Here is a 23,372-nt window from a genome sequence, read left to right on the forward strand (position 1 = left end):
TGATCACTCTATTGCTTTTAATTTGATCATTATTCTTCCATATAAGATACATAGCCTTCCTAAGCCCAAAATCTTGCCGTGTTTGAGATCCCTTTGGTACTCTAAAAGAAGACAAGGAAACCTTTTTTTATATTCCCTTTCAGCAAGTTAGGAGACCATGAACAGATTCCTGTAGATCATATCAAGTTTTGTAATATAGATCTGGTGTGGATATTTTCATAGTGAATTGAAATTTGTTCAATGACCACGATAAAGTAAAACTTTGGATTAATTAACAAGGGTTTTTAATTTTATCTTAGATTTCATTACTAAATACAAATCTACTTAAATTTAACTCTCTATAATAAAATTATATATTGTCATATGAGTTTTATGCATTAAATGTGTAACAAGACTATCCTTGTAGATTTTGTCATGGTTTGTGAATATAAAGATGCTTATTACTTGATAGACATGACAACCGTTTGGATGTTGCCTGCAATAATCTCTCCATTGTACAAAAGTCCTTGTGTTTTTGTTCCTTGTCACTCTGTATAATTTTTTTTTTCCTTTAGAAAAGCCTCTTTCCCTTTTTGGCTGATGTAACAAAATTTTTAAATTTTCTTTATCCATGACAGCAGAGTTTTGTTGCAAACATGAGCTTTTTGTTAACAGAGCTTTTTCTGATGTGTATCTGAAGGCTACAGAGATTTCCATGGTGCTTTGAAAGCATTTGGTGAATTATGACAACATTAAAATGGATCCATATTTTCAACCATTTTTTCCTTTGATGCAGATAAAATTTCACATATAACAGAGTCTAAAAATTTATTTTTTGAATTAAATATATGCCTTTAATATTTATCATTGTCAGGATTTGTATCTGATTGAGCATATTCTTTATAAACTTCCCTCAAGCTGAGATGAAACACTATAAAAATTTTAAAAACAAAGAATAAAACTGGCAACCCAACATGTGTAAAACATATACATTCCAGTAATATTTTGTATAAAGATATTGATTCATATAGCTTAAATTTTATAGAAACAGAGTTGTCTAATAATCTTCACAAACCTTGTAATGAGGCTGTAAATCTGCATTCCTTCAAAGATTAAAGATTCTGGGTATTCTTGTGCTTAGTATTTGTCATGCCAGAAATGTCACCAGTCAATTGCACAGGAAAGAAGATGAGCTTTCTGAACACTGCTATTATTTATTTCAAGTAGATAGGTAAGCTGTTCCCTCAGACATAGACCTGTAGTTAACCTTACACTGTGTATTTTCTTGTAAAGAGATGAAACATTTCCAGAGAATGGCTAAGAGGGAGCTTCCAGCAATTCTGACATTTGAATGTTCAGTAGAAAAGTTGTTGAAGGCTGTTATGCATCCACTAAGTCAAGTGCATTTTGTGAAATTTAAAGAATTTTCATCACTTATAATGTGGAAACTTTTCTCTCAATTGGTTTCTCTTGACTTTCTCATTTTTTGGTAAGTTCTCCTTTTGTAGTAAGATTGTAAAACTGAATTACTGAATGCTGCTACTAACATTCAATCTCTCCACAAATGCTCTCTATTTCTGCTCTTAATAACAAAATATTTTCTTACATATCTTACATATGCATGCTATATTCAAGTGGGTTACAAACATAAGAGAACTGGAAAATCCCCTAAAACTTGTAATCACATGATTGAAATGCATTACCCTGGGCTTCAGTCTCATAGGTACCAAATCTGATACTCAAAATGAGGGAGAAATTAAGACTTCACAGACACACAGAAGCTGAAGAAGTTCATATCATCATACATGTCCTACAAAGAAATGAAAAAGAAGTAATTTAGCTGAAATGAAAGGTTGTAAGAAGGAGCTCCAAGGTGTATGAATGAAGATAAAATCTTCAGTCAAGTTTGTTACACAGGCACATATAAAAGCAGCACTATTATAATTATGATTTGTAACTCACCTTGAAAATTTCTATAACAATTAAAAGGATAATTCATAAAGTAAAATAATTGTATATTTATAATATTAGGCACACACATACAAACATAATTCATCAAAAACGAAGGATGGAATCGTATGGGAGTATAATTTTATGAAATTTCACTTCTCGTAGTATCAATTCAAATTTAATACTTACAACTTTAAGATAAAATAAATAATTCTCATGGTAACCAAAACTAATAAATATTGCTACAGTTGGATCATATTTATTTTTTTATAGTATGTATATAGGGAAAGAACAGAAGATACAAATGAATCAATAAGGATATCAGTAAGATTTCAGACTGTGAAGTTGCAGATCTACATTTCTCTACAAAAACATGAAAATAAAACAGCTATACATTGAATCAAGGAGTCTTGTGCATTCACTAGAAACAGTTAAGAAACTTCAGCAAACACCAAATGCCTAAGAGAAACAAGCTCAAAATGGTCTGAAATTTTGTGGCATTTTGCTCACCCTTAGCCTCTCTTTCCAGCATGACATAGTATGGTCAGGAGAATCCCAGGGAATCCTGGCTCCTTCCTCAGAACCAAAAGAAAGAAATGCAAATTTCTTGAATGTTCTTGCTTGTTTGGAAAATGCCTGCAGGACTGTTTTCTGTCTTCCTAACTTTGAACATCATGGAAATGGTGGCAAGTTTTAATAGCAGCTTAGATACCATGGATGTCAGTGAAGGGCACAGAATCATCAGTAAGCAGCACTGAAGATACTGGGCACTGGAACACACATTCGTCCCCAGAACAGATACAAGAATAGATACGTTTCCAGAAGAAGTAATAGAGAGGCAATTGCACTTAAAATTAGCAATGCTATATTCATGTACCAATACACCACAATGAAACTCACCAGTTTAGATAATTAATATACATTAATAAAAATGTATCAATGGATACAAAGGAAATGGAAGAAACATATAAAAAGTGCCAGTGAAGACATACCCAAAAAGTTTCAGAGGGCTATACTCCTTGTTTCCTTTCAAATACCCAATTTCCAACAAAATAACTATAAGACATACAAAAAAAAAAAAAAGAGAGAAAAGCAAGTCCCATTCAACTGAACAAAATAAATCCACAGCAAGTAAGAGGAAAGAAATATATACCTCTAATTTTCATGGAAAATAATGAAAAATAACTATTATATATGTGAAATTAACTAAAAGAAGATAAAAATCCTGAAGATATAGAAAAAAATAGAAACAAGCAGAATAGAGATAGAAATTATGAATAGAAAAACTATGATAAAATTCTGGAACTTAGAAACACGATATGAGAATTTTAAAAACTCACTAGTGGTATTCACAGTGGAATTCACCAACATTGATAGTAGGTCATGATTGAGACTGAGGGACAAAAATGGGTGGAAAAGGGAAAAAGAAAGAAAGAAAGAAAAGATAAAAGCAAAGAATAAAGAAAACACTCTGAGGGATGTAGTTACCCACATATATATAATAGGAGTTCCAGAAGAAAAAAAGCGGGGAAAAATAACAAAGAGCTTACTTTAAGAAATAATAACTGCAAATCTTCCAAGTATGAGAAAATACATAAATACAGGAATAAGCAAACCAATGAAGTAGGACAGGAAATAAAAAACAAAGGAGAGAGACTCAGAATGAATATAATAAGGCATATTCTACCTAAATTGTTTAAAATTAAAGACAATCGCAGAAGAATAAATATTGACCTATGATACACAAGGAAGCCTCCCTAATACTATTAGTGAGTTTTTCAGCAGAGAACTTGAAGGCAGACTATAGTGAGAAAATATATTTAAAGTTCTGAAAAAAAAAACAGAAAGTTAAGAATTCCATATTTAGCTAAATATCTTCAAAATCAAAGAAAAATTAAAATTTCCCAAGAAAATAATAGCTCATGGAATTTATTGTCACTAAACCTACCCTATAATTTTGCTAAAAGGAGTCATTCAAATCAAATGGACACAACCATTTAAAAAATAGAGTCGTCTGATAAAGTAAAAACTTTTGTTATTGTGAATTTCTTAACACATATCCATCAGTAGAATTTATAAGATGAAAAAAAAAAGAGTAAATTGTGCCTGTTTGAATCAGTATAAATATGTAAAGATTTAACTTGCAACATGTATAACATAAATTGGGGGAAAAGCATAGTTGTAAAGCAATACAGTTTTTATTTTTGATTGAATTTTTTACCAATATAAAATGGGTTGATAAAAATTTAAGATGATTTATGTAACTCTCTTGGTAGCCACAAAGAAAACATCTTTAGAAACTACTACAAAACAATCAATTGTACACACACACACACACACACACACACACATGATATGCTTGAATTCAGGACCCCCCAAAACCCACCAGAGACCAAGATCAATGTAAGCAGCAAAGAGGAGTTTATTGCAAGCTAGCTAGGTCTTCTGCGCACACAGCAACTGGTGACGCTGAGAGGCCAGAGCCCAGGGTTTGCAGAAGTTTTGTACACTCTTCGGGGAAGGCAGGGACTCCACATACATCATAGCATCTCTTAGCAAGTCATCACATACTGCAAGAAAATCATAAAACAACTCTAAAACATGATTAGCACATTCACTGGTGAGAACAAGTTGGGTAGGGGTGATTGGTTAGTACAAGAGGGGGATTCCTTTGAACTGATTGGTTTAAGCCACGAGAGGAGTACGTGCTGAACTATATGTTTTCCCAACATGTTATCAAACACCATAAACTACTGGGAGGGTCATCTGGCATCGAAGGTTGTTTTCCCTGTCTCATGCTGATTGGTGGTTGCTAGGGGGTTGCTATGGGTCCTAACCTAGCCTGACTGACTCAGGGACACCTGGTGCAACAGAACTCTCCTGTTATTTGTAGATAAACAACTCAGCAGGGTGGGTATGTGCCTAGGAGTGCTCTGTGGGTTTTTCCAAGGGCAAGGGCCACAGATGATTTATGTAATTCTGTAGGTAGCCACAAGAGACAGGGGTGCTCTGAGGTAGAGGCTGGTTTCTCAAAAATGGAATCACATCAGTTTCTCTCTCTCTCTCTCTCTCTCTCTCTCTCTCTCTCTCTCTCTCTCACACACACACACACACACACACACACACACACACACATACACACACACATACACTCTTTAAGAAATAGAAAACAAATTAATTACAAGAGTAAGTCCTTCCCTGTTAGTCATTACTTTAAATGTGAGTGGAATAAAATCCCCCAAAGAGCAGAAGTGACCACAGGCCCAAAGAAAATAAGCAGCCTGCTTAGAATTCCTGGAGATAGAAAAACAAAGCCCAGTCATGAAAACTGGAATAAAGACCAATCCTTTGATGCCAAGATGAAATTGTACACCAAGCATAAGGAGCTTTCATAAAACCATGAGCACACTAAGCAGTTAAAAGAAGGTTTCACAAAGCAAGATGGTAATAATCTGAATGGGACCCTTTTCAGGGAGTGAATGAAAAAAATGTTTTTAATAAAACTCAATAAATTTTAGAAAACATGAATAAAAAATCTAATACTCTTAGAAAAGGTCAACACAGATAGAAGTAATTTTTAAAATAGTCAAATGGAAATCTGTAAACTGAAAAATATAATAGGTAAAATTTAAAAATGTAATAGAAGGCATCAGTAAAAGAATAGATTAAACAGAAGAGAGAATTAGTGACCTTGAATAGAGTCCATTTGAAAATACACAGCTGGAGGAAAAAATATGAATGAAGAAGAATGAAGAAAACCTACAGGAATTTTGGGAGAGGATTAAAGTAGAATGTATTCATGTTATTGAGGTTTAAGAATGACTTGAGAGTGGCAAAAGCTTGAAGCTGTTCAAAGATATCACAGTAAAATCTTCCCATACCTAGGGAAGGATTCCAATATATAGAAGCCTGACTGCCCCAGTCAGATTTAATACAACAAACTACATCCCAAGACATTTTACAATCAAGCTCTCAAAGGTGAAAGATGCTATGATATCATATAAAAATACCCCCCTACAGTTTTCTCTAAAACATTTGAACTCATAAAGTCAACAAAGTTTCAGGATACAAAACACATTTAAAAATCAGTAGAATCATAATAGAGAAACAGCAACTTATCTGAAATAAATGAAGGCAGCCATCCCATGCACAATACCCATCAAAAAATTGAATAATAAAATATATAGGAATAAATTTAACCAAAAATGTGACAATCTCTCCAATTAAAATTTTAAACATTGATGAGTGAAATTGTAGATACAAAAAAATTGATAGAAGGAATTATTATTGACAAATATTCATGTTATCCCAAATAAGTTATAGATTCAATGAAATCTCTATCAATATGACATTCTTTGAATAAAGAAAATGCAGTATATGTACACAATGGGAGATTACTCAGCCATAAAAAAAGAATAATATTATGACATTTCCTGGTAAATGGATGGAACTGGAGACTATCATGTTAAGTGAAATAAACCAGTCTCCCAAAACCAAAAGCCTAATGTTGTCTCTGATAATCAGAAGCTAACACACTATGGGGGAGGGGGTAGATGTTCATTGGATTAGACAAAGGAAAATGAAGGGATGGGAGGAGGCATGGGTCTAGGAAAGACAGTAGAAATAGTTGGACATAAAGTTATGCTCATATATAAATTCATGACTAGTGTAACTCTATATCATGTACAACCACATGATGGGAAGTTATACTCCATGTATGTGTGATATGTCAAAATATATTCTACTGTCATGTATAACTAAAAAGAACAAATTACTTCTTTAAAAAAATGACATTCTTTACATATCTAGAAAACAAGTCCTAAAATTTGTATGGAATCATAAAAACAGAAACCCCTACAAATAGCCAAAAGTTTATCTTGAGAGAGCAAACGAGAAGACATTATACTACCTGATTGCAAAAATACTGTAGAGTTGTAGTAATCAAGACTGCATAGTGTTCTATAAAACTAAACACAGAACAATGGAACAGAATAGAGAGCCTGGAAGTCAACACATTCACCTATAGCTAATCAATTTTTAACAAAGGTGCTGAGAACACACATTGGATAAAGAATAAAATTTTCAATAAATGATACAAGGAACACTAAGGATCGGCTTAAGAAGAATGAAACTATACTTCTATCACTGATCAGTTGTGAAAATTAACTCAAAATAGATAAAAGATGGAAGACTTGAAACAATCAAACTACTAGAAAAAAAAAATAAAACACAGGGGGACCATTTTAAGACAAACCCCAAAGGCACAGAAAAAAAAAAAAAAACAAGGATAAGGGGAATTATATCAAACTAAAAATTCTGGACAGCAAAAGAAATAAGATCCAAGTGAAGGAAAAAAAAAACTATGGAATAGAAGAAAATCCTTGCAAACTACAAATGTAATAAGGAGTTAATATACAGAATATATAAGGAACTCAAAAGCAAAAGAAAAAAATGAAAAACACAAAACAAATAACCTGATTTAGAAATGGGTAATAGATCTGTTTTACTCAGCTTTTTTAGCTGCCATGACTAAAAGACCTGAAACGAACAACTGAAGAAGAAAAGTTCATTTGAGGGCACTCAGTTTGAGAGGTCTCTGACCATAAGCAGCTCACTCCATTCATCTAGGCATGAGGTAAGGCACAACATCATGGCAGAAAGGTGTGGTGGAAGGAAGCTGCTCTCCTGATGATCAGAAAGCAGACAGACAGATTCCACCTGCCACATGAAAAATACATACCCCCAAAGCACATCCCCAATACCCCAGCTTCTCCAGCCCTACCCTACCTACCTTTAGTTACCACTCAGTTAATCCCCATTGGAGTGTTAATTCACTGATTGCATTAAGACTTTCATTGGGCTGGGGATGTGGCTCAAGCGGCAGCGCACTAGCCTGTCATGTGTGGGGCCCGGGTTTGATCCTCAGCACCACATACTAACAAAGATGTGTCCGCTGAAAACTAAAAAATAAATAAATATTTTTTAAAAAATTCTCTCTCTCTCTCTCTCTCTCTCTCTCTCTCTCTCTCTCTCTTAAAAAAAATGAATGTTCTTGCATTGTCTCACATATAAGATTTGGGAGAACACATCACATCCAAACAACAACAGCAAGGTCTAAATAGACATTTCTAAAAAAAAATAAAATGGGGGAGAGAAAAAAGGATGGAGAGAGAAGGCTAACAGTTATAAAGCCAAAATTAGACAAGCAGTCAGTATAGATAGGTAATCCAGTCAAGTCAGATCAAGGAGACCAAGTTTGAGTAAGTCCAGGAAGTTGGACACTGTCCCCTGAGGGATTGAAATATTAATTCCTCCAGAGCCCTTCCTCCACCCTTATCAAGAACCTGCCCCTGCTCCAACCTGTTGCCAAGGTAACCTGTCCCAGGAGTTGCCCCTCCCTACAGGGAGCTATAAGGTTGTTACTGTGTCTTTAGCTACTCCATCCTGCTCTGCCCTCTTCAGCCCACCTGGTTCCCACCTTTGGCCATCCCACCAAGCATTCCTGGGCCTAGTCACATAGGCAGGAAGGAGAAAGATAAGGGAGAAAAGGTAGGAGAACAAAAGGAAGCTTAGAACATAAAAAATGGGCAGAACACCTCCCTTCTTGAGATACCAGGATACCAGCTATGTCCCACTTTTCCCTCCTGGGAGAAATCTATGTTACTCCGTTTAAAATAAACCCTGCTTCATATGCTTGCCTTGGCATGCTTCTCTAATGTTCAGACTTCAACATGTGGGAAGCAGAACTTGTCACTGACAACTGGCGGTATCAATTATATGGGAAAAAATATCAGCATCACTATTTTTTATAGAAATTCAAAACAAAACTTGGATGAGATATTGTCTCTTTCAAATAAAAATGAATATTGTCAAAAAGACAAAAGATTAAAATGGCTTCTGAGAACATAGAGATAAGGAAATACTTCGACATTGTTGGTGGGAATGTAAATGAGTGCAGCCATTATGGTTAAAATATGAAAAAAAAATTAAAATAGAATGTGTGGTCTAGTCATCCAGCTTCTGAGTGTACATCCAAAGAAAATTAAAACACTATTCCAAAGAGAAATCTGAACCCCTATATTTATTATAGCATTGTTCACAATACCTGAAAGAAAGAACCTAACTCTCCATCAGCTGAGGAATGGATAAAGAAGATATGGAGTATGTATATAACAGAATGCTTTATAGCCAAAAAAGGGTAACATAACATCCTTTGTGACAACATGCATGGAACTGGAGATAGCTATATTAAGTGTAATATGACAGGTATAAATCAAGTACAACATGATCTTATGCATATGTGAAATTTTAAAGAAATTGACCCCACAGAAATTGAAAATTGAATGGTAGTTATCAGAGGTTGTAGAGATAATTTGAGGAAATGGGAAGAAAAGTTGATCAATGTGGACTAAGATGCAGTTAGATAGAAGAAAGAATTCTAATGTTCTATTGCCTGGTATGGTGATTTAAATAGCAATTGAGTACTGCATATCTCACACATCCAGAAGAAAGGGTTTTTGAATATTTGTGCTATGGAGAAATGATAAATGTTTGAGAGGACAGATGTACTTATCTTGATTGCTCAATGTATACATGTGCCCCATTAAATGGTATGATTTTTATGTCTTTAGGTAAAAGTTAAGAATACATTTAATTTAAAAAAATTAAAGGTGCTGAATGGCCATATTAGATAAAGAAAAATATCATACAAGTAATATTATCTATGGGAAACTCACTTTACATCTAAGGACAAAAACAGGTTGAAAGAAAACAAAAAGAAAACAGAAAAGAAAAAGAAAGGGAGGAAGGAAGGAAGGAAGGAAGGAAGGAAGGAAGGAAGGAAGGAAGGAAGGAAGGAAGGAAGGAAGAAAATAGATATTTCCTGCAAAATTGTAACCAAAAAGAACAGGGTTGGGTGGCTATTTTAATATTTGAAAAGATGCATTTTAGCTTAAAATGTGTTAGTGATACATACAGGGCAATATGTAATAATTAATTGGTCAACTCTCTAAAAATATGATGGATTTAAACCTTTGCTTTCATATATAAAGCAAATATAAAGAACTTAAAATGGACATAATCAATAATTGTAGGAGGCTACAGTATCTTACTTTCAGTAGTATATAGAACACCCACACAATATCAATGAGGAATCAGCAATTCAATAGAACAAGTGGACTCTTCTGGAACACAACATCAGTAGATTACACATATTTTTCAAATTCACATGAACTCAAGAGTATGTAGGGCTGCAAAACAATTTTCAATAAATTTAAAAGACATTGAAAGACACAAAGTATCTTTCTCTTCAAACGGAATGATATTAGAAATTGAAAGCAGAAGGAGATTTGGAAAATTAATAAATATGTGAAAATTTGACAGTCCATACTGATCCAATGAATCAAAGAACAGATCACAAGAAAGTTCTAAGATATCTTTAAAAATGCAACAGAAAAGCCAAATAATAACACAAAATTCATCAAAAACTATGCCTATAAAAAATGTACAGCTCTAAATACTTACTTTGAAAATAAAGAACTCAAAACACAATCTAAATTTTTCCCTTAAGGAAACAGAAAAGAATAACAAACTAAACCCAAAATTATTAGGAAGAAGGAAATAAAAAAAGAGTAGGGCACAGAAAAACAAAATAGAGAATAGAAAGACAATACAGAAATCCATAAAGAGAAGAATTAGTTCTTTGAAAAGATTAACAGAATTTAAGAATCGTTATTCAGGTTGATCAAGGGGAAAATAGAGGGTGCAGGGAGAACTCTCAGAAAGAGGAGACATGGTAGCTGATTTTTATGGAAATTAAAGGATTATAAGAGAATGCTGTGAACAATTGTATGTGAAAATTATATAACCTAAACAACATGGTTGTATTTCTGGAAAACCACAATATACCAAGACTTAATCATGACAAAAATAGAAAAATCTAAGAAGACTATAACCAATAACAAGATTGAAACAAAGTCAAAATCCTTCTAAATAATGACAGGCTCAGGATCAGAAGCCTTTATTAGTGAATTCTCATTAACATTTAAAGAAATATTAACACTAATCCTCAAATTCTTCCAAAAGTTTGAAGAAGAGGAAATACACGTCAAAACTCATTCTAAAAGGCTAGCATCTCCCCATCATTAAATTCAGACAAAGATACTACACACACACACACACACACACACACACACACACACACACACACATTTATCCCTGATGAATATTAATAAAAAAATCCTCCTCAAAATTCTAGCAAACAAAATTCAACATATATTGGAAGGATTTTATATCATAACTGAGTAGGATTTATTCCTGGAATGCAAGACTGGTTCAGCATATGAAAATCAATCAGTAAAGGACTCCACATTAACAGGATGAAAACAACCATACATGGTTATCTCAGGGCATGGCAAAATTCAACCCGCTGTCATGATTCATGCAATCAATGACCTAGGAACTATGGGCAACACCTTCAACAGAGGAAAGGCCACATATGAGAATCCCACAGTTAATACCCTCAGGGATCAATGAGTGAGACCTTACTATTTAAGATCTATAAGATGACAAGGCTGTCTATGTTTGCCATTTCTATTCAACATAGCACCCAAAGCCCTTGCAATGGTAATAGACAACAAAAAGAGATGAAAGTCATCCAGACCAGAAAGGAATAAATAAATCATTCTCTGTTTCATATCACTCAGTCTTATATACAGAAACCATTAAAGATTAAACAGTAAATGCTAAAATCAGTAAACAAATGCAGCTAAATCTTGTTAATAAACAGTGAGGAGAAACTGAAAATCCATATGCAAAAAAAATGAAAGTGGACTCTATAGTGTAAAGGAAAATTAAAGTCTACACTTAAAACACAAACACAATAACCATAACACAAAAATCTACCTGTTTTCTACACATAGATTGATGAGCATGACTGGAAATGTGATACAATTATGATACAATGACATTTATAAAATAATTGAAAAAGAATAAAATACTAAGAATAAAATAAATTTAATCGAAGAGATGAGCAAATTGTAGACCAAAAACTAAACTAGAATCAAATAGAATTTAAAGTTAATAAAATCAATTAAAGAAGATGTAAATATTTGAAAATGCATTTTATGTACATGGATTAAAGGATTTAATACTGTTATAATGTCAATATCACCCAAGTGATACACAAATTAAATTAAATCCCTATGAAAATCTCAATGATGATGGTTCAGGAAGAGAACAATCTATTCTAAAAGGGTATTGCAACAACAGATCCTTAATAAACAAAATAATATTCCATCAGGCAACCTGGAAAAATCATTATAATCTTGAAGAAAAAAACACAATGTTGGAGGTCTCCTACTTTCTGATTTAAAAACTATTACAAGGCTACATTCATAAAAGCTGCAGCAGGAGCATAGAGACTATTACACAGACAAAAATGACAGGATAGAGACCAGAAGTAAACCCTCACATATATGCTCAAATGGTTTTGAATATGTGTACCAAAAAACCATTCAGTGAAGAAATGTCAGCCTTTTCAATAGCAGTGCTGGGAAAATTGAAAACACACATGCAGAAGAATAAAATTAGACTGTTCATCCTGTCTAGCAAAATTAACTCAAAATAGATCAAACACCTAAAGAGACCTAAAACTACAAAACATAGGAGAAATGTCTCATGACATTGAACTTGGAAATGATTTATTATGTATGTATCAAAAAGCACAGGAAAAAGAAGAAAACAGATAAATAACACTACATCAAAATTGAAAACATTGGTGCATCAAAAGTCACAATCAGTGCAATGAAAAAAACACGACCTATACAATGTGAGAAAATACTTAAAAATCATATATCTAAGAAGGGATTTATTTATAGAACATATGAAACATCCCTGTATTAACAAGAAGCAACCAGCTAGACATGGGGAAAGTAATCAAAAAAAAATCTATACAAACACCCAATAAACACATTAGAAAATGCCTGATATCACTAATCATTAACAAAGCAAAAATTCAAATAAAGTACACACCTGTTAGAATAGCTACTGTTCAAATAAGCAGATGTCAGTAATTAGCAAATGTCAGAGAGAACATAGAGAAATCTGAGTCCTCGTATACTGTCAGTGGAAATGTGAAATGGTAGGCAAAAGGGTATGCCTTTCCTCAAAAAATTAAATTTATTATGTGATTCAGCAAGTCTACTTCAGTGTTGATACCAAATATATCTGATAGCAGGATCTCAAAGAAGTATTCAGAGGCCTTTGTGTATGCAGCATCATTCACAATAGCCAAAATGTGGAATCAAATTAAGTGTTCACCAATAAATGCATAAACGGAGTGTGGTATAACATGCAATAAAATATTATTCAGTCTCAAAAAAGATGAAAATTCTGATACATGTTACAACATACATGAACTGTGAGAGCATTATTTTAAGTAAAATAGTGCAGTAAAAACACTTCACTATTTTGAGAAGTGATGTGGGGAAGGGTGGGGAAGTTGCTCAGTGGATCTGAAGTATCTGCTTGGGATGATAAAAAAAATTCTGCAAATGGATAATGCTAATTAATTATACATTACTTTAAATATATTTAATGCTAATAAATTATAGACCTAAAATGGTAAGAGTAAATTTTAGGTCAGGTATGTTTTTACACAGTAAATAATTATGTGACTAGATAAGGGAGAGAAGGAAAGGAAGGTGAAGGGAGAAGGAACAGACAGGAGAAAGAGAGGGACAACGACAAAGAAGGCCACATATCATATATCACTTCTTTAGAAAGTTTATGATAAATATTATATTAAATAAATATGTACTATATCTGACAGCATTCTAATAAGCTCAAATTGCTTCAAAGACATATTTTAGATGACTTTTAAAATTAAATGGCATAGCAAGATAAAATATGTTTAAATACATTTTTAAGATTGTATACAGCTTGTTACAGGAATAGTATTTCACACTTTCTGCTATAATTCTACATAACCTAATGCAGTGGATATAGCTACCATTATCTAGGTGTTCTGAATTTTATTTGAATCACATTAGTCTACTAAAGTCTTCTAACTGAAACCATAAAATGTTTATTCTCTAGCATATTTTTACAAACTTAAGATGCAGTCAATGCAGAGGAATAGAGCTTCCTTGATGTTTAGATACCTGCACTTCTTCTGTTTGTCTGCTCAGTGTTATTGGTGTAGTTTTCTGCTATGGATTGCCTTGAATTCCTCAGAAGACTCTTTTTTATTTCTTTTCCCATGAATATTTCCACAGGAACAAAGAAAGTGATGTTAGACTAATTATGTATATTAGCAAAGCCTCAGATAAGTCTTGCTTGTCTTATTAGCCATTACTGGCAAATGAAGTTTATTTGATTTTTTATTTTTTTTTAAATTTGTTTGGGTTGTGAACAGGGAAGGATTTTTTTCCTATGAAGGAAAAAGAGAATGGATATTGGATAGGACATGAGCATAATCAATATGTATATGCTATTATTTTTGATTCATCATTTTAAATTTTTTTTTAAATAGTTGGATACAATACCTTTGTTTTATTTTTCTATTTTTATGTGGTGCTGAGGATCAAACCCAAGGCCTTGTACATGCTAGGCGAGCACTCTACCACTGAGCCATAACCCCAGCCCCTGACTCATCAAATTTTGATGACATTTATCAATATACAATGAAATATTTGATATTTAGTTCAATTATATTGTCCTTCTATCCCACTTTAATAAATATTAAATTTTGGTATTACTTAGACTTTTCCTAATATTTTTAGTAAATATAAATCTTTTAATGAAACAGTGCTTTAGATGTTTTTTAAAAATCAATATTTTGATCACCACTTCCAATGTAAACATGACAGGAATCCAAACCCTCTCTTACACTTCCTTTTCTGCTCCCTCTTCACATATTCTGTCAGGTATGCCTTTAGAAATTTAAGCCTGTTCCAAACCCATAATTAAATCTTCCCATTTGCCTCTTTAGGTTGGTATGATTTTATTTTATTTTTTTTTTTTAAATTGTCAAATTATCTACTTCTTTTCAGGTTAGGATTTTTTCCCCTGGAGTTTCTGATTCTTTCATCTCATTTTTTAATAGAGGGAATCTGCTTTACAGTCACTGTATTCTCACAGATCCTCCAGTTGGTTTGAATGCCATGTGTTTCATTCCTGAAGAAGATTTTCTAGACTCACCTATTCCAGCCCAATGACCAGTTTATCCCTACCCTTTCCCCAGATGAAAGGTAAGAGTTACAGTCTTAATTTTCCACGTAAACCTTTTATTGCATTTGAAAGCTTCTGTTGTTTCTTTCTTCCTCATTCTATAGCAAGGTACATATAATGCTATAGAGGATATAGAATGGGAAAGCAGTATGTATTACTTTTTCATTATTTGTCTCCTCCGTCCCTGCACCTCCAGATACGGTAGGGTCTTTGCTATTCTCTATTCTGCACTGTGTCGCCCAGTACCCTCTTTGGCTGGAATTTTGTAATCTTGACATAATCATTTCTGCATCTGACTTTTTATTGGGAAAAAGCAATTGAAGATATGGCAATCTGGGTTGCCATTCCAGGATGGCAGGGATGGGAGGAATCAAAAAGCTGTTGCATCTTGTAAAAAGGGCAAGCATTGGCCAGGAGCCCACACTTAACAGTCACTTCAATATATACAAAGGCACATCGACTTGGATTGCTTAACCCATTTACAATGACTTCTGGGCCTCTTGAGACACATATTTTAACTGTTGCTATGTGGCCACCCATGAAAGGTTGTTTTTTTTTTTTTTTAACTTTTATTGAAATACACAGCTCCTTCCATGATTGTTTTCTCATCTTTCATCATATCTCAGTATATGGAGAAAATATCTGTTATCTCCACAAGAACTTCCTCACATCAGTTTAATTTGGGTCTGCCCAAGCTATCTCTTTTTGACACCTGAGTTCATCAACTCCTGTACAGTTCTAACTGCTGCAATGAGATGTCGCTGACAAAATGGAACAGAAACAGTTGAATTGGCAGGAGAGCATTTCCACTTTGCAATGAACTTTCTATCATTGGGCCTATTTCCATCTGCAAGCTCTCTGAACCTTACGCTTTTCAGTTGTTGTTCCCCCTGTGAACTGCCGAAAAATGAGGTTTCCAAACAAGATCACATTTCTGCTTGCCCCATGCCACCATGGAATCAATCAAAACGAATAATGCTGGGGAGGCTGAGAGATAGCAAAGGAGTATTAGTAAATATGGTCTTATTCCAACAAACCACATAACCTAACAGAACGATTTGTGGATCTGACAGTAGATATTGCAATTGAATATCATTTTGCAGCCTCAGAATCATTGCCACTGCTGTCAGAACACAGCAGGTGGTTGGAAGTTGGCAACTTTTATGAAAGCCATTTATATTACAGTGCATTTCATGTAAACAGTAGCAATAAAAAGCTAAACCATTCCAGGAATAAGATGCAAATATTACAAATGTTTTTTTTTTTTAATAAGATTTTAGGCAATTGGTCTTGGATTAAAATAAAGAATAACTTTAAGACATATTGACATTTTCAATACTTTTGTTTTTTCTTTTTTGCTTCAGAGTGCTACTGGTATAAACTATTTACTAGAGTTACTCTGTAGAATTTTCTGTTAACTTTGGTGAGCCTCTGGTACTGAGGCTAAGAAACATATTAAGTGATGTTCTTAACTGGTGAATTTAATAATGATACAGATAGTTTGCAAAGATAATATTTTAAAAATAGAACAATACAATTTGTTCAGAAAATCATGCAGTTTTCATGTTCCTGCTTTAAAAAATAAATTTTCTTAAGTAAAGGCACGAGATATCATTTGTCTCAACACAAGGGATAACCATAGTTACAAGGGCATATGGGCCATTTATTTATCACCATCAAGAATGTTAGAACATGTGTAATCCCAGTGGCTCCATAGACTGAGAAAAAATGATTGTGAGTTCAAACCCAGCCTTAGCAATGGTGGGGTGCTAAGCAACTCAGTAAGACCCTGTCTCTAAATAAAATAAAATATAGGGCTGGGGATATGGCTCAGTGAGTGAGTGCCCCTGAGTTCAATCCCTGGTACTCCCCCCCCCGAAAAATCAATAATTAAATAGTATTTTTTAAAAAATACTGTAGAACAAAACAGCAAGAAAAAAGAGTAAATTAATATTTTCTGAAAAAGTTCAAAATTTATAAAATTATTTGTTTGCATGAAATAGTATATTCCATGAGACCCACAATATCTCTAGAAGGAACCATCCTAACATCATGTAGAGATGAGGTAGAATCACAGCAAAAGTACTTACCAAGAGAAAGCTCATCTGTACTTAAGCAAATGTAAAAGAGAAATGCTGTAAAATGGGAGTGGGGCATGAGAGTCGCATGATTTTTCTGCTTGTAGAATAGACTAACCACCAACTTCGTCAGTTTTCATAATGTGCTACCCTACAGAGAATGTAATTCCTCTACTGCACAGGTTTGCTGAAGGATAAGGTGCATTCAGAGGGTGAGACATGGCAGAAAATGTTCTTTTTGATGAATGCTGATATTAGAAAGCCCCACTGGGACCAGCCAGGAAGAGTAACATGCTTCAAGAGCATCCTGATGAGTTCACTTCCAAGAACCTACAGAATGTGGGAATTCTTAAAAGATATACCTATCAACCACCAGGAGGCTGGGACTCATGTTCCACTGAATAAAATCCAAAACACTTCCAATTTTAAGGAAATCATTCTTAGCATCAGAATGTCGCTGATCACAATAAGCCATTTCTTTCCCATTGCCTACCCTTTTTAACTTACTTCTTAAATACACTTTATCCACAATAGTCCTATTGTGTGGATAATATAGGCCTTTATGTTCATATCACAGAGTTTTTACTTTAATATTACCCATACCCTGAGCCTTCTCTCTTTATTACAACCTAGTAAATATTATTTTCCTTTATGACCTGAATTAAAGTCCACAGACCTCATGATACCCTGGGATCGTTTTTTTAAATTTTTCTTTTCTTTTTTTTTAACAAGTATTTATTGAACCTCAAGTAGGACCAGACACTGAGTACTCAAACAGAAAGGAGTCCATAAGTTTTCAATTGTAAAAAATTATAGCATGTCATCTCTCTCACTGAAAACAGTTACAAAACACATCTAATAATTGTTAGAATTTAATAAATGTATCAGAGAGCTGCTGAATTATGTTTTTACATTTTCTGCTATAGACTATCACTTTAAAGATGGAAGACTCATCATAGTCATAGAATCACACATAAAATTAGATCTGATGAAGGAGTCAGCTTTATTGGAAAACAGGTGTGGGAGCAGGCCTATGATTGTGGGGCACACTGGCTGCACATTGTGTAATGAATTCCTGGATTCTGCCACCCTGATGGAGCTCTGACCTGAACTGCTCACAATGCACCTGATCAGAAGCAATGACCAAGGTGAGGGGAGACCTATGGCAGAGCACAATACAAGCACTGAATCAACCACCAAAAGAGCAACAATCATGACAAGTCTTGCTTTGCTCATCATACATTTTATTAGAAATATTTTTCATAACATGAAACCTAGCAATTTAAAGTATACAATCCAAATACCTTTCGGTACAATTACAGAACTGAGCATCCATCACTGAAATGAAAAATATGTTCATAAAAAAAAAAGAAATCCCATACCCTTTGGTCATTATCCCTCAATTTTCCCATTCCACCTGGCTCTTACCAACCATTAATAAGTACTAAGATTTAGGCTTGTTTTCTTAAAAGAGTTTCACAGTTTTATGTAGTTAAGAGTTTGGTCTATAGGAATACCTCGGAGATATTGTGGGTTCCATTTCACACCACTGCAACAGAGGAAATATTATAATAAAATGAGTTACACAATTTTCTGGTTTCCAAGTGCATATAAAAGTTATGGTTACCCTATACTGGTGTTTATGTTCTATCAATATGCTTCAGTTCTGGGTCTATCCTGTGATGAAGAGCCAACTACTTCTCAGAACTAGTGTTCTTGATAGATACAGATACACACACATATACATGCAGAGTAAATCACTCAAGGCATATCTGTATTGGTGGACTAAATTAATAAGAAGAGTAAGTAATCAAAGGGCTATTGGTGTAGCATAACAGAAATATAGGTTGGCATGGGTGGAAAAGTCTTTCTAAAAGAGGTAAACACAGAGGTTAAAGCATCAGAGAAATAAATAATAGGAGAGAAATCATCTCAGACAAAATGGATATTATGAAGAACTGTTTTGGAACTGGGATTGAGTATGTACATAAGTTTCTTAGGACATCAAAAGTGTTCAATACATGCTAGTAATATAGTCAAAGTAAACTCTCTAAAGTGGTCCTCACAAGTTTAATATGAACGGATTGTTACAATTCATATTTGAGCACTATGACTTAAACCAACATCTCTTGGGTAGGCTTAGGAATAGGAATTTTTTATTTTTTATTTTTTTGTTGTAGATGAACACAATACCTTCATCTATTTATCTTTATGTGGTGCTTAGGATTGAACCCAGGCCTCACACATGCTAAATGAGTGCTCTACCACTGAGCCATAACCCAAGCCCAGGAATAGGAATTTTTAGGACACTATGTTTATCATGTCTCTGCTGAAGTTCAACAACTAAGCTGCCGTGAAAAGCTTGAAAATCATTATATAGGTGACAAGTATTTTCTTGTTTCCCACAGATAGGAAATCATTGATGTCAGAGGAGCCAAGGGCTTTAGGGCCATTTAGTTTCTATGCTTCACTTTCTTCATCAGATAAAACAGTTGACATTTCATGGTTTAAATTAAATAATATAACAATATCTATCTTTAGCTACAAAATGAAGAGGGAATGAGATATTACCTTATAAGTGCATGCTAAACATAGTTTCATTTTATAATTTTGACAGTGTTAAATAAATGTAAACAATGTTTAGGAACAATGTTAGATGACTAGAGTACTTTCTGAGGTGCTTCATAAAGCCACACCTTCTTTCATACCAGCTTATTTTGTTCTTTATCTAGATACTGAGAACATAGTTGATTTAGAATTTAAAAATTGAAAATAGTTCAAGTAAATTAATGAAAGGATTTGTTTCCATCATTTACCAGCAGAATTTAATGTTAGGAACATGTGATATGCTTTTATTTCTAATAAGGTCATAGGGCCTTTTAGGATGTATATCATTTTTTATTCAGCCAACTCTAGATCTACCTCAAACATAGAGTAACCAACCTGTTGGATAAAATCCCTAAGATGAATAAAGTAAAGGAGAAAGTCTTCGTTAAAAACAAACAAACAAACAAACAAACAAACAAACAAAAAAAAAACATATCAGAGGCTCAGGAGGCTGAAGAGAGGATCATAAGTTCAGAGTCAATTTCACAGCAACTTAGTGAGGCCCTGTCTCAAAGTAGAAAATATAACAAGGGCTGAGTATGTGGCTCAGTTGCTAAGCACCTCTGGGTTCAATCCCAAGCACCAAAAAAAAAAAAAAAAAAAAAACACAACAACAACAACAACAACAACAAAACATAGAAGAATGTTAAATTCCTGTCTCTGTCACTCTCTCAGAATGTCCTCCATTCTGCTCTGCATCCTCTGTTAAGTGATCATGCACTGACTGTTCTTCCTGGCACTTCTGATGGCCTTGTCTTTTTTTAATTTATTTTAATTAGGTATGTATGACAGCAGAATGCATTTTGATTCATTGTACCCAATTGCAGCACAACTTTTGATTTCTCTGGTTGTACACAATGTAGAATCGCACCATATGTGCAGTCATGCATGTACCTAGGGTAGTGAAGTCCATCTCATTCCACCATCTTTCCTGGGTAGCCTTGTCTGTATAAGGCCCAAAGACCTGAGCAATGTTGTTCAAAAACAATGAAAATCAACATTGACAACACAAGTGTTATCTCACTTTAAAGATTAAATTCAATAAAAATTCTAGTTATTTTGAGCAGCTTTTAGTAAACTGATTAGCCACATCTCATTAAACAATTAACTTGCTTATTGGTTGAACTGAATATTTATTCTAATTAATAGAGAAATGAACAAATTTTCCTATAAAGAAAATTTGAGCAAAGGGGAAATATGGCCATATTCTATGTTTTAATTTCCACAGAGAATGAAATAAACCAATGATCTGATTTATCCACTTTGGATTATTAACTTATAACCTAAATCTTTTGTATTTCTGAAACCTCATAATTTAATAATCCCCAAACAAAGGATAGACAAAGTACAGCTCTAAGGTTAGCAAAATCTGAGTAACTATTTTCACCCATTAGCCTACAACCCTCCATTATTAATACTGTTGTATCCAAAGAAACTGAGTACTTGCCAGTTTACTGGTTATATTTTAGTTAATATGTCCTAGTTTTTAAAGATTATGTATATTTGTTTCTTTGTTAAAATGTTCAAGAATTCAACTTCACGTGACTTAAGTTATATTGAATCTCAACCATGATTGAGTTTAAGTAACGATGACTGGTTTTCTTGCATAGTTTTCTAGTATATTATAAACTAATTAAAACAATTAGTGTGGTATGTTGAGTATACAACTGGACCCTGGCACCAGAGATGTGCCTGAGTTTTTATACTAGGTACATTCCAGATTGAATGAAGTCACTACTTATTTACTTATTTAATTAATTTATACAGGGAACTGACCCAAGGCCTCTTTACCACTGAGCTACATCCACAGTTCTTTTTATATTTTGAGACAGCTCTCACTCAGTTTCTGAGGTTCTTGTTAAGTTGCTGAGGCTGGCCTCAAACCTGCTATCCTCCTGCCTCAGTCTCCTGAGATTCTGGGATTACAGGTTTGTGCCACCAAAATTGTCAGGCTCGGAGACACCTTTCTTTCTCTCTCTTTGGCTCTACCCTGACTGAGAAAGTGGAAAACAAAGATTTCAAGTTTTAAATCTTTGCTTGACATTTTACAGGACTTTGCAGGGGGTGGGGGGCGTTGTGTGGGGAACTAGAATACAGGTATAAGCTATTATTTCACAATCAAAATGGCAGTCAAGTAATTGCAATCACTGAGAGGAAGGAGAGTAAGAAAGAACCTGATGATGAAGTGACAGAGGACAGGCACCTTCCTGCCTATAAGCCTTTCTTTTATTGCTAGACTGAAAAGGAAAGGCATAGAATATTCATATACAGGAGAGGGGTTCTCCCATAGGGGAAACTGGGACTATTTGGAAACACGCTGCTGCAGAATTGCTAGATATTGCAAACACTTTTCAACAACAGCCCTAGGAACGTCTGAGTGTCTGAGAAGGGAGACTCTGGGACATGGAAGGAAATGAAGCTGAGAAAATGAATATTACCACTCATCCAGTTTTAAGACAGTATGTATATAATGCCCACCAGGTCCAAGGAAATCATTTCTTTATAGATTAGCTCATCTTGAGCATGAGAGAAGAGTGAGCCCAATGAAGTGGATCTGCCAATTCAGGTATCCCCCTGGAAAAGCATTGAGGATGTTCTGCAGGAACTGGGCAGGCACCAAGCCAGGTGTTTCAAAGACCTGAGAAAGCTGCTTTTATGGCCAAAATGAGAAACAAACTGTTACAAAACACCCTTTGAGAATGATGTGGGCTTTTTCTCTCCCTTCTCAGCCTGATTGTCTGACAAGATATTTATGATGTGGGAAAGGCTATTGCTAACCTGGGAAAAATTGAAGGTGTCTATAACATGGTGTGACTTTTCACAAAACTTGTCAGGGAAAAGGGACAATTAAAAAAGGTGGATAAGGAAAATAAATGGGAAGAAGTAGGAAAGAAAGCAGATTTGGCATTATTTGCTTTGCACAGACACCCTCAGTGACAAGATAGATTAGCAACTTAGTGCAATCTTGTTAGCCTTTTGGAGGAATTTAAGCCAAAACAACTATTCCAAATTTTCCTAACCATGGTGGAAAGTAAGGAATTTCCTAATCAGGAATTGCTCACTGCTTGAATGGATTCCTCTTCTCCACTATGAATGGGACTAAAGTCAACCTAGAGTGAATAAGCTACAGGAGGGGACCAGATGCCAAATCTGAAATTCACTACTTTCTGCTCCCCCAAGAGCAAGGAAAAGACCATTGTTCTGGTATATGTGTTTTCTGGAACGACATGGATGTATGGCAACCCGGAATGTGCTCCAGAATTCCTGGACACTACTGATGGTTATAGAGGTAAGGCCATAATATTAAAACAAGTAATGTTGAATCTAGGAATTGGAAGAGTGCTCTGCAGGGGTCTGTCACCTGTCACAGTATGGTGGCTCTGGGCCTCAGTCTACTCTTATTCACTGATATTATCTGGTTCCATTATACTGATATTATCTGGTGAAGATACTACTCTGTTATAAGATGCAGAACCACTCTATACCCATTTGCACATAAGGGAGTAGGGCTGTCAATCCATACAATAT

Source organism: Ictidomys tridecemlineatus, chromosome 7 (genome assembly GCF_052094955.1).
Source record: "Ictidomys tridecemlineatus isolate mIctTri1 chromosome 7, mIctTri1.hap1, whole genome shotgun sequence".
Taxonomy (NCBI): domain Eukaryota; kingdom Metazoa; phylum Chordata; class Mammalia; order Rodentia; family Sciuridae; genus Ictidomys; species Ictidomys tridecemlineatus.